Source organism: Camelus bactrianus, chromosome 15 (assembly GCF_048773025.1).
Source record: "Camelus bactrianus isolate YW-2024 breed Bactrian camel chromosome 15, ASM4877302v1, whole genome shotgun sequence".
Lineage (NCBI taxonomy): Eukaryota > Metazoa > Chordata > Mammalia > Artiodactyla > Camelidae > Camelus > Camelus bactrianus.
The window spans coordinates 20,575,350-20,599,196 of record NC_133553.1 but is presented as its reverse complement, the minus strand read 5'-3'; the positions used below and the strand labels follow the sequence as shown (position 1 = coordinate 20,599,196).

General features: G+C 48.9%; 1 protein-coding gene across 8 annotated transcripts in view; it reads right to left on the bottom strand.

Annotated features, from left to right (window-relative positions):
• Window positions 1–23,847, bottom strand: part of LPIN1 (lipin 1) — a 113,544-nt gene that overhangs the window by 53,656 nt on the left and 36,041 nt on the right. The window contains exon 1 of one of the 8 annotated variants that reach the window (XM_074341677.1): window positions 11,447–11,601. The exons of the other annotated variants lie outside the window; for them this stretch is intronic. The gene's annotated coding sequence lies outside the window, so the exon portion shown is untranslated. Of the gene's footprint in view, window positions 1–11,446; window positions 11,602–23,847 lie in introns of those variants that run through there. 8 annotated transcript variants of the gene reach the window in all.

Below are 23,847 nucleotides of genomic sequence, written 5' to 3'. Positions count from 1 at the left end.
AATAGCTCAGTTTTGAGAACTGGACTCCTCCTGGGCCCTCCGGTTCAGGGAATGCCTCTCATCCCGGACGGCAGCTTGATGAACGGACTGTCATTTGTCAAGTGACAAGGAGAGACCTTGTCCTCCAAGCTGCCTGCCCTCATTCAGGACAGGGAGGTGCCTCCTCACCTCTGGGCACCCGGCTCCTCGCGTGGCGCCTGTCCCGTCCCAGGGACCCAGGAAATGTTGCAGCCACATGTGGCCACGATTTCTTTAACTACTTCCCAGGCTGCCTTGGATGACATTCTCCAGCGTTTGCCAGGAGCCTAATCTCAAATATCCGTCTATTAAGTAAGCTAGGTACCTCTGAACGATTTAGTTGAATTAAATCTATACGTGACTATCTTCCAAAAAGTGAAAATGCTTTATTGGTTTGGAACACGTCTGCTTTGGTTTGATGGAAACAGAGGATGTGCCATCAAAGCAGCCCGCGTCCTACTCTCACATTGAAGCAAATGCACACCCAGAGCGAAGGACTAGGGCTCCGGGGAAGCCTACTTACTCCTGGTGACCAGACGGGAGCGGTGGGAGGTGGGAGGATGCGGAGCCGTGTTGCAGGGGGGCTCCACTTACCCAGGACACAGATGGCCTCAGGGCTGTCAGACCACACGGGCGTGCACAATCGTCTGTTCTAATGAGGAATAAGCAGGCAGGTCGTCACATAAAGAGAAACGAGGAGACGTACTAGAAGCAAATGAAAGAGAACCTCACCGTACTCAAGTGTCAGCAAAGGCAAACCCGTGGTTCATCTTTGAAAGGACATCCAGAATGAAATAGAATTTCAGGCTCTCTGAGAAAACAAATTCTACTGCCGGGTGACATTAAATTGCTGTCCGTCGGCCCAGCCCCCCCGAGACTGATGCTTGTTTTCGTGAGGCTCCCTGGGGAGCTGCGGGTGCAGCCTAGATGAGCAAGCTTCTTACCTGACACAGCCACTGGGAACTCCAGGATAATTACTGGTGGCGAGAAGTTAAAATGATGATTATGAAGAAGATTTAGATGGGTTTGGAAAACCACAAAGGGTTCCCACCAACTTTAGAGAGAAAGGAATATTCCAAAGCATCAGACCCAAGGCCCATCCCAATTTTGCTGCAAATCCTTAACTTGTCGCTAATCACTAATATCACTTTTTCCTGAATCCCAGGCAAAAGGCCACACAGCCTCCACAACACATTTACTCAACACTTCGCAATACACAGAACTCCTCTGCACAGGTGGGCTCATGTGACGCAAATCAAGCAGCCCTGTGCAGCACTCAGAACCAGCATTACCACCCCACTTCCAACGAGGAACGGGGGCGCCAGGCTTGTGTGATGCTCAGGATAGCATGACCGGTAAGCAGCGGTGAGGACAGGAACCCGGGTTGAACCCCCAGCCTCCCGTCCTCCTTGGCATGGAGCTGCCTCCCCATCTTGCTGGCTACAACTGATATAAATGGGTGAGGCCCAGTTAAACAAAAATCAGTGTGGCTTTAGCAAGACAGATGGCAACCATCTAGTTCTAAAAGTCGGCTAACATTCAGCACGTGTTTACAGGGTATCCAGGGCTATACAGACGATCAGAGATCATAATTAAAGTTGGAATTGCTGAGAGACAGTCCCGGGGCCAGGGTGGAAGGCACAATTTATGAGACCAAGCTTCAAAGAGAATTGACTGACTTATCATAGGGAGTGAGCTCCCCATCAGTGGGAGTATTCACAGAATCTAAACCATGATTTGACAAAGAGGTTGTAAAGGGAATTCAAGAATGCGGCTCTAAGTTGATGCTTCTATGACCTGGTCATAGCAACATCATGAAATCTAGTCTTCACCCCAAGCAAGAAACAAGGGGTTTGGAGTTGGTTTTTTTGGTTTGGGCTTTTCTGGGGGGTGGGTATAGGGGAGAAGGGTTTGTTTTGGGGATTTTTTGGTCACATCACAAAAAATCCCAGACTTGCAGACACCGAGGCGCACCCACCACCTCCAAAGTAGCTTGGTAAGTCTGGTATGATGGGACAGCGCAAAAATTCAACAATTAGAAGAAATTAAGAAAATGGGAATGGTTCCCTCCCAGGAACATAAAACTCATGAAGACAATGCCCCAAACTAAATTCACTGCAAACAGTTCAGATAACAGGCTCATAATGCGCTTCTGGAAAACAAACAGGCCAGGAAAGATAAAGGGTCCGAGTCTTAAAAAAAATAGAAACTGCACAAAATTGGAGGTGTGGACCAAAAAAAATGTTGCCTGCCATTTGAGTAAACAACCAACACAGCCCGCCATCAAGCCATCAGCCAGGCAGCTGCCGGGGGCCCTGAGCGGGATTCAGGATGGAGGAAAACAGAAGAAGGGTTGTAGACAGTCAAGATGGATCAAAGGAATGATTCCAGCGAGCCCAGACTCTCGCACCTTCCCATACACAGAAAGCACTACAGTCATTCACTTGAGACGTCCGGTTTTTCATGATTAGCAGTAACCTTTTGATGTTCGACTACACTTTTTTCAACAAAAACTTATCTATATCCTGGCTTCTCCCTCATTTCTTTGGAAAGGTCCCCCAGAGCGATCTGAGAGGCAGTCTTCCCAGGCTACAATTCTCAGTAAGGACACCGAATAAATGTAATTCTCAACTGTTAGGTTGTGTGGCTTTGTTCTTTGTGTTTTCTTTTTCCAGTGGGCAGGAGTCAGGGGCCAGGATGTGCTTGTCTTCCTCCAGCTCTGTGCCTGGGGGCAAGGAGTTCACACAGCCTCTCAGATGAGGCCTCACCAGGAGTCATCGGCCATCGGTCATCGGTCATCGCAAGCCTTATACAAGATGATGACTTTGGAATAAGACATGCCCTTGGAAGGCACAGGCCGAAAGTGAATTATTATTATCATTTCTTCCCTGGGCAAGTGACGAGAGAAGTCAGACTCAGTCACTGGCTCTGGGTGTGACATTTTCACAAGTATTCACAACCTCCCTCAGCTATATCTCCTCAGGGCCTCTCAGAATTCTGCTAAATCCAAAACCATCCCCCACAGCCCACAAGGAGCCAAAGGTCAAAACCCCCTCCTTTGTTCGGTCTGTGATCTGAAGGCATCTTCGGCACTTTGTGCTCAGAATGAGTCATCACTTCCTGGAGCGAGCTGGCCCCATGCACCGCTCCTAGCGTCACCTCTGAACTCTCAGCAGGTGCCGAAGGGCCACTTGTGGAATCGTGGCTTAAGGCACATGCAGGGAGCTTCCTGATTGGAAAACCAACCCCACATCCCCTGGGGCGAGGCCTCCAGCTCCGTGTTCCTGTAAGCAGCAGGACTACACATCCAGACAGCCAACAGCCAGTGCTCTCCGGGGCAGGCAGACACCAGCCAATCACCGATCACTGTCCCAGCCTGCCAGCCACCTGGGTTAAAGGAGTCCATCTGAGACACTTCTAAACACCCACGGAGATTCCTGGCAACACCAGGTAAAAATAATCATGGCAGCAAACCCATGAGACACAACCTTGTAAATCCACTGTCCATTTTCACATACCATTAAGGCTGGTACACTGTCCTGATGGTGATGATAAAAAAAGTGTTTAAGTTTGCTTGCGCATTTACCATAATGATGCAAAGGATGTAATTCTCTCGTTTTGCAGAGAAAGAAGCTGAGCTTTAGAGTTTATATACTTTGAGCAGGATAGGGCATAAAAGCAATATTCAAATGCAGGTTAAGTCGATATCCAATAGTGTGACAATCCTGCAGACCTCCTGTGTGACCTGACAGATTGACCTACAGAGGGGACAACACACACACACTTTAAATTAAATATGCAGGAAGGTATAATGCACAGCATTTGAAAATATATTCACTTCTCCAACGGTGAGGCCAAAATTGTCTACTGTGGTACATTCCAATAGTTTTATTTCCTTTTCCTAAGCCAGAGTCTGGTATGGAAATTGGTCCGCTTGCTCCAGAGCCAGGCCTGCGCTGGCTAGTCAGTCCAGGAGCAGCAGGCCAGCCTCACTCTGACATCTCCAGGTGGCACACGTAGGCGAGCAGAAGGTGCTCGGGGCAGGTGCACAGACTTGGCTGAGTCCTGTCACCAGCTAATAGTCGGGGGCAAGCCCGAGGGACCCTGTAGCTCCGAAAAAGGTCTCAGTATTTTTGAGTTAACATAGAAAAAGGGCACAGAGATTTTACTAGTAAAATCTAAACTGAATATCCATGGATAAAATCTCCTCTTTATCCAGATCTACCTCAAATGTCTGAAAGTGGGCTCTGAGGACTGGTGAGTGACTGGCCAATACTCACCTGCACTTCCTACACACATCTACTCCTGCAGGCCGAAGATCACACAAATGCTCACCTGTGCCTGGCGATGGGCGTGGCCCCAGCCAAGACTAATTCCTGTCCCTGAGAGGCTGAAAGTCTTATATCTTAACTGGCCCAGTGACTGAACAGCCGAATATGGACGTCCATTTATAACCTTTCTGAAAACAAAAGGATGTGCCTTGGGAGAGCGAGCATTTTGTTCACTATTCAAGCCACTGGCTTTTAGTTACTTAGGACCGTTCTTCCTCAAGGGCAGGACAAAATCTTCCTCCCTGGGGCTCTCCCCGGAGCTCCTTGAAGCCTGGGGATGTCTCATTCTTCACTTTCCCAGTGGTCACCGGCCATCTGAGGATAGCTATGTGACTGCCCCTTGGGCCGAACACTCTAGGAAGGCACTGTCGGCCCCCCAGCTGGGCCTCAGAAGGACGGGTGGGGGGACCCCCGGCTGTTCTCTGAGCACATTCCAGACTGTGTCTCCATGTCTGGGGTTCAAATCTGAGGCCTGACCAGCCCTGAGTTAAAACACAAACATCGTGCTGCTCCAGGGCTGGCGAAGATCACATTCGCCCAGGAGGTTATGAGACAAACGCTGGTTTTCACACGAAGCATTATTAAAAAAAAAAAAAAAAGACAATTTCTAAGAAATCCCAAAAACAGACTAATCAGATTTACAGTGAAAGGAAATTGGTTTATAAATAATACAACTTTCTCTTGCTATTCATATAAACAGCAAAGAGGAAGTCTTTTTTTTTTTTTTGGAGTGTTGCACATTGATATTTATCAGCTGGCAAGGGTGATAAATTACATAAAAATGACCAAAAAGGAAGTATGACTTAGGTGCAGTGTGATGCAGGGAAAAGAACGCCGGACTGAAAGTCCGGGTGCCTAGGTGTCACCCCCAGCCCTGGTGCGCTGGCCGCACATGTGGGGGCAGGTCCCTCCCTCTCGGCGGGTCTGGACCGAGTGAGCCCATCAGCTGCTCCACACATTAGTCCGATCGCCCTGAACGAACACTAGGAGAGGCTGCCTACACAAAAGAGCAAACGCGTGTGTCCATCGATACCCTCGGGCATTCGGGGTCTTTATTGGTGCACCAGTGTTCTTCAGGAGATGCTCTGGTCCAAAGTAAGAAAACTCACTAGAAAAGCTCAAGATGCTTTTTAAAAGCTTGCAGGTGAGACATACTTCCTGACAAAAGTGATGAAGCAGCAAAACCAGCAGGCCCTGGAGTCCCTGCACCCAAGCCCTTTCTGAATAAAGCAGGTCAGAGAAATCCAGAGTTCCTGCCTGGTGCAGCTCAGCTTCAGGCCCAGACGAGGGGCGAGCTAGCTCCAGGCCGTTCGGCAGGAAGAGGGTTTGGCAGGAGGTGTGGGGAGTGACGTCTGGGATTGAGGGGTATGTCACCCCACAGAAGTGAGTCAGGAAAGTGGGTGCCCAGAACAACCCCAGACACGGAGGAAAAACTAAGAGTGGGCATGGGAGGTTTTCTCCTCCTTCAAGGCCCCCCGCACGGCAGGAGACCCCACACTGAGGCTAACCTGCACGACCGCCGGCACAGAGCCTTAGTCACCCCAGTCTCCTGTGCTTCCAGAGGGGCAGCGCTGCTAACACTTTATCAAGATAAGGTAATGGAGGTCTCACGACTTCTCACCACATTGTTTCATCAGAAAAATCAGCATTTCATCCAAAATTGGCATCTCCAGGGTTCACAAATTGCCAAGAAGCAGGTTTCTTGGAACTTCTGCCAAAATGCAAAACCCCAGCCATAGCTCCCATAACCCTGCCGTTTGACTAACACCATCCACCTCCAGAATATTTAAGGTCAATCTTAGATGGTCTCAGATCAACCCAATAGAAAAATGGGCAAAAAAGAGAGAGAGTTCAAAGAGAAAGAAGTCCATTTGGTCAATGATATATGAGAAAACATTCAATCCTATTCATAATTTAAGACACACAAATCAAAGGAGGCCTATCAGTTGGTCCAAAATCAAAGCATTTTATAAAAACCCAAGGGTTGGTAAGAAAGGGGGAAAAACAAATGCTCATCACTCATTGCTGGTGGGGTCACAAACAGGGTAAGCATTGCAGAAATATCTGTCACTTTTTTGCACAGACTGGCAAACCCCAGCAATTCTGCTATAAAATCCATGTATAAAATGGTAATCACCACGTTGATTATAACAGGGAAAATTAGAAACAAATGCCTGTAGGACTTTGGTAAGTAAATTATGGGCCAGCCACACCGTATAGCTGAGTATCATGAAGGTATTAAAACAAAAAAGGGAGAGGGAAATACTGTCCACAAATGCTGACATGAAAAGGTATATATGTTGCATGAAAAAAAGTACAAAAAATATTTCAATTATGAACCCAGTTTTAAGAATTACATTTATGTATATTCTGATATGCACAAAAAAATTCTGGTTAACACACCAAACAAGGTTCACAGGCTCACCCTAGAACCAGGTCTGGGGACGGGGAGGAGGCCCTTCACTTTTCATCATAAATATTTCCACAGTATTGGTTTCTGGGTTTTGTTTTTATACGTGCAGGTATGACTCTAGCATTAATTTTTAATGACCTCAGAGAACTGGGTAAGGGATGGAAAACTCTGGCCTGCTCAGTGTCGGGGTCTCCCTGTCACGGAGACAGGAGCATGTGATGGGGGAGGGAACTCCTGCTTTGGTCAGGAAGGTCAGATGGGTGACCGCTCCTCCAGTGCTGGGATTTTGCAACACTTGGATCTTATAATCCCATGTGATGAGTGTTCTCAGGCCCCTGCCAAGGAGCACAAAAGGCACTGGCAGTAGGGGATGAAGGTGTCTCAACTGCAATGTGGCCAATGTGCTGGGCAAAAGAGACCCCAATCCCCTGGCTCTTAACTGCGTAACTCATTACTCAGAGCACAGGGTGTTGCAGCCTCTCTTTACACACCTGCCAGGGCCCGCCCTCCAGGTGTGTGACTTGGTCAAAAAGAAAGCCCTGCTTTTGTGACTCCGACTTCTGCGGGACCCCTGCCCACTCCAACCAGCAACTCACGGCGGGACTAACTAGCACCTGGATGCTCAAGCGGTGCAGCCTACAGCTCAAGGGGTAAGGATGCGGGCTCTGGAGGCGGACGGCTGGTGTTCATCCCCCAGCTCCACCACCCACTAACCCATGACCATGAGCAAGTTACTAATCTCTGGGCATCTCGTTTCGTATCTATAAAACGGGTGGCAGATACCAACAGCGCCCACCTGGTAGGATCACCGTGAGGTGGCACACGTGTAAAGCACTTCTCCAAGTGCAGAGCTGGACTGTGAATTAAGGCTGCAGCCTGCCAGTGCTTTGTATATGCCAATTATTTAAACTGCACCTTCCCAAACAGACAAGGGCAAAGAATACCATTGGTTAAAATCAACACAGTAATATCAGATGGGTATGCTTAGATTCCAGTTGGCTGGGAATACATTTCCATTTTGTCCAAAAACCTGAGCCCAAAGGCAACCCCAAGACTGGGCCGCTTTGGGGATGATGCAGGGTTCACCGGCAGGAAATTCCCTAGCCAAAGCGGCCGTGGGGGGCTTCCCTTGCTGGTGCCCAGTTATCCCATGACCCTCGCTGCTTGTCTTGTCCTTTGTAAACCAGAGGTGTGTGCCTAGTGAGACCAGTGAATGCAGAGGAAGATTTCACCAAAAAGAAAGAACACGTGTGTGCAAGGAGACACCGGGCCTTCTGAGAACAAGGCACCTGGCGTCAGCACGCTGGTCTGCGCCCCCAGAGACCCGGGCCAGCCGTGTGTCTTGAATGCAGGGCCCGTAGTCGGCCTTGTGAGCAAACAGACAGTCGATGCATAGCCCTGACTCTGCTCTAACAGCCCACAGCTTTTTTCTGGAAAGCCCAGCATTCAAGCACTAGCAAAAAGTTCTAGGTGGTTGTGAGAATCGCAAACCTGATCAGTGGGTTGAGAGATGCAGTTATGATCACCAGTGTGGAAAAGCGCCTCTCCAGATGGAGCCCCATCCACTGGCTCCCACTGGGCCTCCAGCTGGACAATGGACATGGCACAACCACCCTGGGCCAACCCCTGCCCCACGCAGGCCCCCCCAACACACCAGGCACTCTGTCCCACACACCTCTCTGCCCCCCACCCCACCGAGCTCACTCACACACACACACAACACAGCTAAAACAAGTTTCACAAAACAAGACCTAACCTAAGATTAGTATGTCCTGGTCTGGTGTTTTCTTTTCTATTCTATTTCATTAAAAAATGACTATGGACCTACTACACTGATCTTCAGACCAGTGGGTCCCAAGCTGAGCGGTAAAAAACACAGACCCATGTCCAGACCCAGGGGTCCCCGCAGGCAGAAACTCAAATCCCTCAAAATATTCCAGCTGCTCATAACCCAGTCCCTACCCCAGCCCCAGATGCTGCTCACTTCTTGTTTGTTGAATAAAAGGGGGAGGGGGGAGACATGGGAAGAGGAAGAAGTAGGGGAGCACAGGAAAGTGGGGAGGACACAGGAAGGGGGGTCACATTCTCCCTGACAGCCCCCACCACGGGCAAGAGGCTCTCCCCGCCTCGTGGCTCAGGGCCCTGGTGCAGTCCCCACTCAGGAGCCCAGCCCAAGGCGTCCCCAAAGCTGGACCTGCTGCCACGAACAAAAGCAGGCATCGGGCCCCTGCTCTGTCTCTCGACCCTCCACTCACAGCTTAGAAAGCTCATATTTCAGGAAACAGCCATCAAATAGGCACTTGGAGTCATCTATACATTAAGAACGTGTCAAATCGTTGATGGGCTTGTTGAAGCTTTGCCCAAACTCTTTTCACAAATCCCATTCAGATTTTAAGTGAGTGGGCTTAGCCCGTAATGACCTGGGCCAGGGTTCAGTGAAATGTAACAGGTGGGACTCTGCCCCCGCCTCCCCAGGGAACTCGACCGACGCTGACACTGCCATCACTCAGTACGGCCTCATGCGTTCCTCATCACCCTGACAGCCCGGGGTCCTCACGCCTCGGTCACGCTGAGGAAGTTGGATGCAAACAGGTCAGACCACCAGCCTCAGTGTCCCAACCTGATCACCGTCTTCGAGGTGTTTCTCAAAATGCTCCAAGAGCCGCCCCAGCCAACAGGCCCACAGTCTTCGCCGATCCCCAGGGGCACACTTGCTAAATCAGTCCATCTCCTTCAGGGACACTTTAGACCTCAACCCCAGAAGAGAAAGGACCCAAGAGACGCCAACTCACAGTGTGAGAGGGGGTCCCACAGGGATGACTGACAGCCCAGAGACCAGTGTTAGGTAGGACTGTCCCAACCCTTTGAATAGCCCTCCTCACTGGCACCTAATGCTCCTCCCTTAAAGTAACAATGACCACAATGAGTCACTGACACCCCCTACTCTGTCCCGGGGCACTTGTAGATCTCAGCTAACTTTGACAATAACTTGTGAGTGGGTGTGATTATCTCTTCATTTCAGAGATGAAGAAACCAACACTCAAGAGAATTTGTCTTTGGCCCAAGTTACAGTAAGTGCCAACTCAAAGCCAAGTTCTCTGCACCAGCCTGGGTTCCCAGAAGGCCATGGTGGCCTCGGGCCCTTTTTTGAAATATCTTTCCACCTCTCTGGTCCTGGGCCCTGAGTGCACCTGACTGGACAGAGGGCTGTCCCACAGGCTTCCTTCTAGCTAGGCTGGCCACCGCATCCCCTCCAGGGCAGACCTCGCCTCAGCCTTTCCGAGGTCCCCCCAGGACCAGGAGATCCATCAGTCCCTCACCTGAACCCCCAAGTTCTCTCCCGTGGAACAAGACTCAGCAGGTCTGCCCCCTGCAGCTGTTCTTTTCCAGAGAGCTAAGATTTTTGATGACTGAGACCTGGGATGGTGAACGCACTAGGGGATGGCCCCACAGCAAGCTGAGGCAAAACTGAGAAGAGCCCGGGGCCTCCAGACCCACTAAGTTCCAGTCGGGGGCTCTGTCCAGGCCTGGACCCCCAACACCACACGACCCGACACACAATCAGGCATAAAAGCTCAGAAACACACACCCATACACAAAAACACTGCATAATAAAACAGATACTGGCAAACATAAAGCACTATCAAAATACAGAACAGTAAGGCAAACTCAGATCTCCCAACATTTCTAGGGGGGAAGAAGCGTAAGTGTGCATTCATTTCTAGATCACTATACATTCCTCAGCTGCTTACTTTAATTCTTAAGACCCATATTATAGGACAGGCAATCAACAGTAAAGTTCACAACCACCACCCAGCACCCCTCCCATAAAAACGTTTTTTGTAAGTTCATCTTTCCAAAACACTCCTACTCTCCTGGGGAAACTACCAGCTTCTAAAAACGCTCCAGATCAAGACCACCAGTTGTTTCAGTCAAGCTTCCTGTTCGGTGGTCACACACTGGGTTGACATCTGCTTTCTTCAGCAACCACCCTCCACACAAATTATCAGCCAGTCAATCTAGACACACTCTAGCTCCACGGCACTCAAAGTTATTTCCAAAAAACTGCATCCTACATTTGCCGAGCCCTCTTCAAAATAAGATTATTCGCAGGGGTATCTGATGGAAGGCCTCGCACCCGTTAGGCTGTAGGAAAGGTGCACGGAGGCTGGCAGAGGGGGACCAGACTGTAATCTGAGAACCGGGATTCCAACCCGGGCTCAGCCTGCAGCCCAGCAGCTGTGTGACCTTGGGCACGTAAGTCAACCTCCCTGAGCATCAGTTTCCTCAACAACAAAGCAGAAATTCTAAACCCCGCCAAGGGAACAGTTTCGTAAAAGTCCCTAGCACTAACCTGAGGCTGCTCCCTGCCCAGGTATTACCCACCCATCCTCCCGGGGTGGAGCTGGTCCCTCCGTCCCGGGGTCCCGCGGCCGCCCCTCGAGTCCGCCAGGCCGGTCAAGGTCAGCCTTGCGGGAGAAGGCCCGAGGGATGCTCACGAGGCCGCGGGGCTCCCAGGCCTGTTTTTCCGCCTCCTTCCCCGAACCACTAGCCCCGAAAGGGCTGCGGGGACAGACGGCGGCCCCCGGGTGTCGGGTCGGCCCGCGCCCCCCGGCCAGCTCCGGCCTGGCCGCGCCCCGCCCCTCCCCTCCCCGCCGGGCCCAGCTGAGGCGGCGGCCCCTACCTCGGTGTCCGCTGGGGCTCCGCCCGGGCTCTGCGGGAGTCGACACCGGAGGCGGGCGGCGCGCAGGCTGCTGCTCACCGTGCGGCGCCGCGCGCGTGGCCGCCTTTGTATGCAAACACCCAGCCCGCCGCGCGCTCCCTGTCAGCGCGGCCCCGCCCCTGGGGGCGGGGCGAGCGGGGCGGGCCGGGGTGGCGGGGCGGCGTGAAGGGCCTCATGAGATGCAGGCAACCCGGCCGCTTTCAGGGCCCGCCCGGCCCTAGGCGGCGGAGATCTGTCGCAGGAAGTTCGACTTAGTTTTCCTGTGGGCTTGGGACCTTAGGCCATGTTTCTGATTTTCCTCCCCAAAGTCTTATATTTAATTCAACAGTTTAGATTGATATTTCCCGAACCGAGTGCAGTGGGCAGCCTGGTAAACCGACTCTTCCTGAGCTGTGGGATCTGGGCACGTCCCCGAACCTTTCCGACCCTCCCTTCCTTTCTTCAGCCACACCGAGGCCGCGGCAGCTGTGTTGGCCCTACTGAGACTTACACTTAGCTTCTCACCACGGGTCCACCTTTATCCGAAAGACCAAGCACCCCTGCGGCGTTCACTCGTTAAGCAAATACTTGTCAGGCTCTGCCCCAGCACTGGGACATGTAGCTCTGAACAAGAGAGACAGGTCCCTGCCCGCTTGGAGCTTCCGTTCTCCAGCAGGGAGACATGGAAAGGGACAGATAAATAAGGAACAAAATTATCTCTTGTGGCGAAATAATTTAGGTCAGATGATCAGAGGTGGTCACACTTGAACTGAAATCCTGGAGAGAAGAAACACTCAAGTCCTACAAAGATGTGGGAGGAGCCAGGGCTTTCTCGAGAGCAGAAACAGCAAGTGTAAAGGTCCTGAGGCAGCTCTCTGAGTGGTTAGAGCCATGGGGCAGCTGAGGACGGCAACAGGACCAAAGCTTTAGGGTCCTGCAGACCAAGGCAAGGAGTTTAAATATTCCAAGAAGAGGCTGAAACCTGGGAATCATGTGATCTAATTCACATTTTAAAGTCACTTCTCGGCTATGTGGAAAATGGCCTGTAGGGGGAAGGAGTGGAAGCGAGCAGACAGGCTGCTACTGCTGGAAACCACAGCAAATGACGGTGGTTCGCGCTGATAGGAGGGTGGGAAGGGTGGTTCGGCCAAGTGGAAAGACTTCGGATATATTTTGAAGGTAAAATCCATGGGTTGGCAGATGGATGGTTCGGGTGGAGGTAGCGTAGAGTGAAAGAGGAGATCAAGGGTGAAATCTCCATTTCCAGCTTCCAGCTTGAAGAACGGAGGGACGCAGTGCTCTTTACTGAGATGCACAAGGAAGAGGGAAAATGCAGGCTTGGAAGGAAATTCAGGAGTGCAGTTCGGCTACTCTAAGTTTGAGATGCTTTCCAGCCATCCCTGAGATGTTGGAAAGGCATCTGGTGCCCTTTGGAGAAGTCTGCTAGGTCTAGATAAAAGTTTGGTGTCCTTGGCGCTTTCCCTGGTATCCCCACTCCTGCCATAACATCTAAACAAGGCCAGATTGGCAGGGAGAATTTTTTCCAACAAGCCACTAGAGAGGAACCCACTAGATCACATTTCAGTATAAGCTGAGTTGGGTTCACCAAAGCTCTTGCCCTGCTGATCCTGCCCTCTCTGGAGTCCCCCTGGGAGGGCCCCTTGCTGCAAAGTCTGAAACCAGGCAGTCACCCAGCTGTGACTCAGCCAGGAGAGCTGAGGTGATCCCCTGAGCCAATCCCTGGACCTGCTGCTTTCAGCTCAACTCGGAAGAGAAGGAACCACAGTGATGAGTAAACTTGCTCCAGCCGCTGGAGGAGGAAGGAGGGAGGAGTGATGCTAGAGCAAAGCAACATAAGCATCCTCGAGTCTAAAGACTCAGTTTCACAATCTGGAAAATGGGAGGCAAATGCTTAACACACAGTTCCACTTTGAGGATGGAAAAAGTAATCATGTAAAATACGTGGCTTTTGCTAACTTTAAAGATTTTTAAATTCTAGAACCCAATACATTGAGTGGCAATTCCCCGAAGGATGTGTTCAGCGTGTAGCCCAGCATTGGTATGGGGTGACCTGCATGCCCAGCTTCAAGACCCAGCAGGCTGCTGACTCCCTCCTAGGAGGGACACCCAGAGATTGCTGACTAAACAATTACAACTCCTCAACGGTCAGAACTTCTCTCTGCATATAAAAGCAATGAAAGAGAATGATCTAAACGGCCCTATACTAGCTGGAAACCTCCTGCCTTCTAGGCAGTGACAATAACTCTATTATCCTGGGAATTCTGAAATTTTCCAGATTGGCTACCTACACAATTGAAAGGGCTCTGCAAGTGGGAGGGGAGGCAGAAAGGGTGACCGTCCCTCTTCACGGGAGCCCCATGAGACAATACAGGTAGGTGTGCAATTGACAGGTCTCCTGAAAGCCCTGGGCGGTGACATCAGTGGTGAGCTCTGTAGATGCCCTGAGCAGAAAGGATAGCAAAGAAAAAAAAAACAATGAATTATTCCCCCAGAGGGCTGCACTTTAATCTCATTGCCTGACTTGGGCTCCTTGGAAGGGAGGGTGCAAGGCCAGCCCTGGGCTGTAGACCTCATGACTTCAGCAGGATACTCCCTGGCTCAAGGCCTCAAGAGTGAGATGGGAACCAGGGACCACCTGGCCCTGCCTCACTCCCTCAGAGGGCAGAGCACAGAGCAGCGTGGAAATCTATCAGTGATGGAGTGCGTTCCCTGGGTGCTGGTGGGTAGGCTAACCAAAGCAAGTTTCTTGGGAGAAGAGGCAGGTATGAGACATTCTGGGTTCCACAGGAGGGGAGGAGGAGGAGAAGGGAAGGTAAACCAAGGGGAGCAAATGTCTGGAACCAAAGCACAGAGGGCCCACCCCCAAATTTGGGAGAGGGTCAGATTAGGGCTGAGGCATCCAAGAGGACCAAAGAAGTCGCAAGGGGATAAAGGAGAGTGGGTGACAGTTGGTCACAGCTGCATCTTGAAGGCCACACCACCCTAATTGACCCTAACAGATACATGAATTAGACGGCATTGTGCGCCCTCCCCTGGGCCACGTGCTGGGGGCAATCCAAGATTCCTGGGGCCCGTGCGCATGGTGCAGCCATGAAGCAAGGAAAACCTCCGGGTTCAGAGCAGAGAGGGATGTACCGCAGCCCCACTGGCCGGTGGGAGTAGCTGTCATTTAACTGCCTCTGGGCCTCAGAGAACCAAGCCTCCCTCCTCTAAGGTTTACTCAGAACAACAGAGAATTTCTCCCTCCGCCACCCTGCACATCTGAGCTAACAAGACCAACAGCAGGGTGACAAGAACAGCAGAGAGAGAGAACAAATAATATGCAAAGGGACCCTCTCACAGGTCCAGCGCAAAGGGAGGATCTAAAGCTGAGAGTCACGTAGGTCTTTCTCGGGCAAACTCATCTCTACCCTAAAACACAAGGTGTTCCCACAGGAGTCTGAAGGGTTTGGGGCACTGAGGGTAACCACAGCAATAATGAACCAGAAACCTGGCCAACTTCCACCCAGGTTAACTCACACCCCAACTCAGAAGGCCTGCCAGGGGGAAAAGGGGGTCCATGTCTAGAGATAAAAACAGTTTGTCTAAGTTTCTACAGTTCTACCAAGATGTCCAGCTTTCAAGAAGAAATTTGGAGGCAAATGAAGAGGCAAGATGACATCCTTGCAGGACAGCAATCACAAGAAACAGACTGAGATGTGACCCAGATGATGGAACTCTCTGACATGCATTTTTAAAAACCTGATTAATAGGTTAAAGTCTCTCATTGCATAAGGTACACAATACGCAAAATCCAATGAGTAATTTCACTGAGAAACAGAAACTAGAAGAATCCAAAGAAAATGCTAGAAATGGAATATATAGTAATGAATATCTCCAGCAGGCGCATCCATAGACTCAACATAAAGAATAAAGAAAGAATCAGGGAAGCTGAACCAAGGTAATTAGGAACCACCTAAACTAAAACACAAAGAGGGAAAAAGAATGAGGGAGGTGAAAAAAAGAGCTGCGCATCTAAGAGCTGTGGGTTAATATCAAACAGTCTAGCATTCATGTAGTGGAATCCCAGAAGAAGAGCATGAGATAGCTGGGCAGAAGAAATATTTAAAGAAATAATGACCCAGAATTTTCCAAAATTAGTGACAGACACAAAACCACAGATCCAAGAGTCTCAAAGAACACCAAGCAATCAAGCAGGGTAAATATTCACACACACACACACACACACACACACACTCTGAGGCACACGCAGGTACACAGGCATATCACATCTCAGTTACTGAAAATAAAAGCAAAGAGGAAGTCTCAAAGTCAGCCCGAGAAAAGACAAATTACACAGAGGAACAAGATAAGAATTATAGCAGACTTCTCATCAGAAACCATGCAAGAGAGCCAGTGAGTAAATATTGTGGACTTTGTGAATGATGTGGTCTCTGTTGAAACTAATTTCTCCCATCAGAGCACAAAAACAGCTATGGACGACAGGTAAACAAATGGGCATGACTTTGTCAATAAAACTTTATTTATAAAAACAGGTGTTAGACCATATGACATAGTTTATCAGTCCTGGATCTAAACCAAAATCATGGCAATGCTCTGTGTGTCAGTAGCATATATGAAAATAAAATCACAAAAGATGGGAGGGGAGATAGGAGTGTACTGTTACAAGGTCCTTCCCCTACACATTGTATTATTTTTGAATAAATTCTAATTAAAGATGTAAATTGTAAGCATTTGAGAACTCACTAAAAAAATTAAGAACTATAAATAATAAGTCAATTAGGAAATAGAATGGAATCACAAAAAAGTATTCAAGTAAAGCCATTGAAGGCAGAAAATGAGGAGAAAAAACAAAGAACATATGGCACAAATAGAAAACAGCTAGTAAGATGGTAGATTTAAATCAGCCATATCAAAAAAAAAAAAAAATCCCATGAAGTAGACCAGTTAAACCCATACGGGTTTGTTGAGTGGTTAATATGGGAAAGCAGGCTGAGACCAACACATCACGGCCACTAATGGCAGCCTAGTGAGTTGATGCTTTAAACAGAAGGCCCTGATAGATAAATAAATAAACCTAATTACAAGGGGAGACGGTATATAGCTCAATGGTAGAGTGCGTGCTTAGCATGCACAAGGTCTGGGTTCAATCCCTACTACCTCCATTAAATAAATAGATAAATAGATAAATAAACGGAAGGCCCTGGAGAACCATTAAAAGCTTATAAGCAGGGAGTGAAAACCTATGAAATCTCCACTTTATGGAAGTGAATCTGGCCATGGTGGGCGGGCCATATAGGGTGGCGGGAAGGCTGGGCAGCAGACGACAACGGAGGTAGGCGGCTGCTGCAATGATCTAACTGTCCAGTTACAGGGTCAAGCGATGACCAGGTGTTGGTTGTCATGGAGAATGGATGAAGGAACATTGCCAAATTCATCAGTTTTTGAGTCAGTGAAAGTGCAAAGCTCCAGCGGTAACGCCGCGATCCCCACCCACACTCCAGGTGGGAAGTGGGCGGCACCTCTACAGGTGTGAAGTCCTGACCCCAAGCTGTGAAATGAGAGCCCTGGGAACGTCCCCGGAATCTAAGTCCTTCTTGGATGTAGAAAAACTGGTTTTTCTTTTGTTTCCACAGTCATCCATTAAAGAAGGCTAAAAAGACCCGGGAGAGAAGAAGTGCTTCAGGACCTGTGCTCCGGCTGGGGACTCAAGTGTAGACCCCTGTCTACACAAGCTGGCTATTCTGAGACATCTCTGACCACCACCCTATCCTGACTCAGAAACATAACAAAACCAAGGGGAAAACCCACCGTCTTAAAATCCCAATGAAATTGCGCTTGCTGTGAATATTTGTGTGCTGATTACCACTCGTGCCTCAGCTCTGTGGAATATACGAAGGGAAAGAGGGACCAGGACGGGGTTGGAGAGCAAAGGCAAACGCCACCTATTTCACAGAGGTGCCGTGGGCTCTCCTGGGGTCCTGGTTTGGGAATCAAAGTTCCTGTCCCCACTGCCTCATTCTTCTAAAGGGAATTCGACCCTGGAGATTCCTGTTAGGCGCCAAATGCAGAACTCCCTGAAAATACGCTCAGTATCACATGCCGGCACATACATCGAAATGGCACTTCCCAGGTTAATAAGATAGAATATCGGAAAAATCATTTGGATACATTAGAATTTAACAAAAATGCCCCATCCTGTATCATTCTTAACTCCACAAGAAGGCAATCAATGACCTGGAACAGACAAGGAGACTGTCTAACAGCTCAGAGCAAACCCATTAACAGAAGGTAGAATCCAGACTCAGAGTTTTGTGACAGGGCTCTGGTGTCCCCAAATGTCAGTCACCGATTCCATTCTGCAGTGAGTTCGGTGCCTGAGAAGCCAGCACAGGAGACAGTTTGACGTACTGATGGGGGCGGCCAACGGTATGCTCCACCCTCCCTCCCGCCATTCACCTTTGCCACCGGAAGAAAGGCTCGTCTTCCCCATTTGGAGAGCATATTGGCAGAACCCCATCCAACTCCCACTGACTTCACAAGGAGGTTCCTGCTCCTGGGATCACTGGTCTCCTGGATGATTTTCTTCTTTCTCCTAGTTTTCTAGACCCCAGCAGGCTGGGCCACCACTTACTGGCTGTTGTTAAGACTAGCATGGCTACCCCCAACCCCACCCTGTCTTGCCCGTCTCTCTCTTTCCTCCTGATCTTGCCCCTCAACCCACCTCCTCCCCTCCCATTTACTCTCCTTCTCCCTCATCCTTTCATCTGCGCCCTCTGCAGACTCCGCTAAAAGCTCATTGTTGGGTGGCAGGATTGTGATGACCTCACAGAGGTTATGATGTCAGCGTCTGGTGACGCGCAGAGGAGGAGGGAGAGAGAAGAGGTGAGCTAGGGCTAAGCAAGGCTTCTGCGTGAAGCTGGCTGGAGACCAGCGCTGGACTCAGGACAGAACCTGGTCCACGCTGGGGCTGAGCAGAAGCTGGGCGCACAGCATGACCAAATCCATTCATGACATCGGATTTTGCCTTGCTGATTTCTGAATTCACAGCAAGCTACTGAGAAGGGACATTTAATTCAGAAAGCTGCACTCCAACAAACTGAGAAAGCACTGAGGGTGGAAATGGCCTTATCCATTTGTTACAGAGCACGGAAATTTGGTGTTATATACTAAGCGTGCCATTAAGAGATTTCTGAACTAGACATGGCTGCAGAAAGAGCTTCAGTTCCAAGGAATTTAAGCTCTACAAGACCTCTATAAAATGCTTAAGTCATAGACAAAAATGATGAATAATTATAAGATATGGTTGTTGAACTATTGTCCAATTAACTAAAAATAGTTTTTAAATGGTGATAAACTGGAAAGCTATTACACAGTCAGAATGGAATCCTTTAAAATATGACAATATTGCTACACGAGCATCAGACATCTTCAGGTGTGACCCTGTGAACCCAAACTTTTAGTTGACTATCTAGGACCATCTTGTGCCCCGCTCTGCCCAGGCTGTATGCAGAATGAGAGTTGGGCTGTTTTCTCATGCTGAAGCCATTTCCTTAGGCACGACCAGAGAGCCCACCACCGAATGTCACACACCAGAGTAGGAGGGAAAACTCAGGAATCCTGGTTCACAAACCATGGGCCTTCGTGTTCTTTGGGAAAATTGAGAGTTAGAGCCAGAGGCACACAACTGCTTCCCCCTTCCCACGTCTCCTTTGGATGGTGCTTTCAAATCTTGATGGAAAAGTCCTATTTGTAAGACAAGTTCTTACAGGGAAGAGACTTCTTCTTTCGTCTTTAGCTCCCAGTAGCTTGGATAGATTTGTGGTTACTGGAGAGCCCGAAAAAGGATGTTCTCATGTTAAAAGGCTGGGCAGTCGGTTCTGGTAACTGCATGGGATTTGTACGTTGCTCTGTTGACTTGTCATTTGGCCAACACGGCACCGTTCAGTAAATCATGTGCACATCTGGCACATTCTGTCCTGTATACGAGAATGCAATTGGAAGCAGCAGTACCGAAAATACCTGCAAGTCATTTCAACCAAATGCTATGCTCTTCTGTGGTTTCTCCAGATCATGCCGACCCTTCCTTACCAAAGTTTGGAGGCTAAAAAATATTAACTTGCTTCTTAAAGTGTGATTCTCATCTTTAAAATGCATGGTATTCTACTGAGTCATGAAGCCAGCACGTTTATGGCCACGAGATTGCAGCTGACGTGCCACTCTGCCAGTCTCGGGGGAGAAGACCCCATACCCTGTGGTGCTGGGCTGCACAGATGTGCATCTGCGAGCCCGAAACAAAGGCAGTAACTTTTCCTGGTTTTCTCTGCAGGTCACACTACACTCACAAAACCACTTGCAGGGCCGGCCTTCACACGGGAGAGCCATAAGGATGGCGGTGCACCTGTCTGGAGGGAATGACCCAGTATGAAAGGCGAGGCCACACCACTCTCTAAGTATAATAACTAAAGCTGTTTAACCTGCAGAAGAAAACCCAGTGGAGGGAACGGGAGGTGGAGAGATGGTGGCCTAGTGCGAGCACAGGGTCATACGTGCCTGTAGATTCCGAAGGATCTGAAGGATGAAAATCGGTGGATGTGTGATCACCATACAAAGGGCCTAAGGAGACAGGTCAGGCCTGTGCACAGACGATCTGGGAGCTCCCAGCTGGACCCCCGTTGGAACAGGGCTGTGGAGGGGTCTGAACAGCGGCAGCAAATTGAACCCTATTCTCTTACTGCTCCTCCCAGCCCTAACTCCACGAATAACTTCTCCCCTCCCCTTCTTTCTCTCTGCCTTCCAGAGGTAACTGATGTATCTTTTGCATAACTAATTTGAGAATTCTGGGCTCAGCTTTAGGGTGTCCCACCCGAGCAACCCGCAGAGGAGTGGAGGTCTGTGTAGAGGTGGGCAGGTTGGGCTCGGAATGCTGTCACCAGATTCCCTGGTGCCTGGATTGAATTAGCTGCTCCCCCAAACCCACCCTCTGCACCCCTCCTAGTGAGGATGACCTGGTTCTAGGGAAGTTCTATGTTGGGTGAAATGGAGAAGGTGATTGAGGCTTCTGTCCCAAAAGGAGAGAAGGGACAAAGGGCACACTGTCCAAAGGGACTGTAAGAGTAAGTTGGCTCCAAAAACTAATTCTGAGTTTCAGATCTGCCCCCGATCCAGCCCTCAGGTTCCATCCTTAAGGAAACCCAAGTCCCCAGAGGGAGAGTGCCCCTCCCCGATCTCCACACTAAGTGTGACCTGGGTCTCAGACACGCTCTGTGATTTTTCCTCCCAGAACAGTGAAGTCATAGGCTCAGTAAAAAAATCCCACAGATCTTTCTGGAATCTGAGGTGTCCTGGACAGGGTGTGGTTCTGGGGCACTGGAGACCTGGGTTCTGGTCTGTGTTCTGCCACTTACAGGACCCTGCATATGCCACCTCAGTCTCCACCTGGGAAAGAGAGGAAGTGGGGATAGAGATCATCAGCTCTGACCTGTCATTTACTTGTTTGTCACGTGACTTCGTGGGTACAGTCTTGCATCGTCAACCTGCCAGCACCCCCCCAACACACATGCAGTGTGGTAACTGTTAATTCTGGGTCCACAACACCCTGGGCATCTCTAATTATTTCAAAGGATATTCAGATAGTTCCAGAAGAAGGAACTAATGTGAATTCAATTTAATTTAAAAATATAGCCTCTCACCAATATTCACCTCTCCTTCCTCCCTCCCCTGGGGACATATAAGTGAAGGTTTGGGCATCTCTGATCTAATTAGAGGGAATTCTGAGCAGAGTAGGACATAGTCAAGACAAAGAATCATGTGGGAGTTTCTTGAACTTCAAATGGGAGGCAGGGAGTGGAGATAGAGCAGACAAGGATTTATCCCAGTCCCAACACAGCTCAGTTTTATTATCTTCCATCACACCCTGCTTTGTAGCGTCGAATGCACCACAGTATGATCTTGCTCAGCCGATGCTCAGCTTAGCTGCAGTGTCCTCAGGAGACCCAGGGACAGCTGGATAAGCTCAAAAGCATCAGAATCAGGGAGTGGCTCTAAGAGACACACACACCCGCTTCTCCAACGTCAAACATCTGACTGCATGTCCAGTGTCACGGGTGCTCTGGCTCCATCTGCTATTTCTCCATGTAATCTAAGCTCCAGCTGCACTGGACCATTTTGATGTGTTTATGCTTGTCCTGTTCCCTCCTACCACAGGGCCTTTGTACATGCTGTTCTCTCTACATGGAATCCTCTCCCCTCTTCACCTGGTTAACCACTACTCATTCTTCAACCTTTGTTCAAGCATCACTAACCTCCCCAACTATATCAGTTCTCCCTGTTAAGACACTTGTACTGTTCTGCAAATCCTTTATTCAAAGTATTGATAATAGTCAAAATGTTCCACTTGCATGTGCAATTGTTGTAAAATCTTTCCTCAGCCAGTGGACTCTGCAGCATAGAAAAGACTATTTCTGTTTAAGTTCACAGTTCCTGGCACTTAGGAGGTGCTTGATAAATATTTTGAAGCCTATGCTTAGGTATCATATATGGGCCATAGTGCCTGGTTGCAAACATATTCATTCTATGAAAAATAAACTAACGAGTCATGCCTGGTGTTAAAGGTACTGGTACCCTCATCATGCATGAAGCAGGAGAGAAGTCACAAAGAATACATCCACTTACGCAACAAGCCATTTCTGAGTGCTGACCATGTGCCAGCACAGTGGAGGTTAACGGCAAAGCGATGCCTCTGTCCTCAAGATCTGGTAGATACAGTGTGTCCAGCAAGAGAAAACAAGGCCACACGATTCAGAACAAGATGCCCACTGGAGTGGGAGAAGGAACTGCTAAGAGGGAGGATTGGGAATACAGGCTAAGATGAGACATTGATAGATTGTTTCTACTCACAAGTGAGAAAGGGACCCTGGGATGTCTCTATAAAACCTAAGAATTCACTGCACAGGAAATGATCATTCTCTATAAGATTCTAATTAAATACATTACTGTTGGATCCAATCGTGCTAGTGCCTCTCACTAATCCATCCTGGACAAGGGCTGCAGAGTGAGGCTATGATGATTCAGGCTAAAAAAAAATGCAGTTGGCTGGAAGAGACGCGCAGAGTGTTTCTCGATGGGAACACAGTGAATGTTATCAAACACATGCAGAATGGCCACATTAACAATGCTAGACAAGGAGGAAAATCCTGGGGCAGGACAGCAGGTGGAGCAGAACAAACACAGATGCGTTTGTTTTCCCTTTACTTCCAGATATCTAATCTCATTAGATTTCAAGGAAACTGCAGAACTTGGAAACTTAAAACAGTGAAGAGAACGGGAGGGGCATCTTCAGTGGAAAAGATATTTAATCAAATTTGGAAGGCCAGTGCAAAGGGAAGGGCTGATTAAAGAAATAACAAGGAGCAAGTTATAACCTGGAAGACCTGCAAAGGGGCTGCAGCGGAGGGAGGGGCTACCTGCCCAGGAGAACCTCAAACAGGCACCGGAACCAGAACCACACGGGTCCCCGGGGAACAATCAGCTCCCTGACTGCTTATTCTAAAATGAGCTCCAGCAGTTGGAGCTCCCAGGCAACCTTCCTGTCCCATCCACGTTAAATAAAAACAGTCAACTGCAAATCAGCAGACCTCTGAGGAAACTCTGCAATGTGAAAGAGAAAGAATAACAAACAGGGGGAAACCTGACTCCAGAAGAAATACAAATAATTAAGGGAACAGCAGAGAATTTAATCGGAAGAAATCCCCAAATTAGAATGTCAGAGAGATCCGGGGAGATATTTCATTCATAAAGCAAAAACAGGAGTATGCTGTGAAAGAGAAAAAAATGGAGCACTAAAAAGCATTTTTAAAAGTAAAAATTTGATTGCCAAAAATAAAGGCAAAGTAGAAGATGAAATTAAGGAAATCTGCCAAATCATGGATCAAAAAGTTGGGCAAGAGGAGATAAAACGGAGGAGAACTTCATGGGTTCATCCCACTCTTTTATTTGTCTTCCAGTTTCCTTTAATTTGTTGCAATATCTCATCTGCTGATATATAATAGTTTAAGTGTGTGTTTTCTACCAGGACAGCACAGACTTGTGCTCCTAGTTCTGAGCAGAAAGAATGAGACATGATCCGCTGCTGAGCACATCACTGTGAAGCCTCAGGACACAAAGGATAAATAGAAGACCCTAAAAGCTTCCAGACAGAAAACAATAATAATAACAGGTCACACAGGAAGGGACAGAGTCAGACTGGCATATAGATAACATTGGTCATCAGAAGTCAATAAAACATACATTCAAAATTCTGTGAAAAATTAGTATCAACCTCAAATTCCAATTCCAACCAGACTATCAAATGTGAAGGCAGA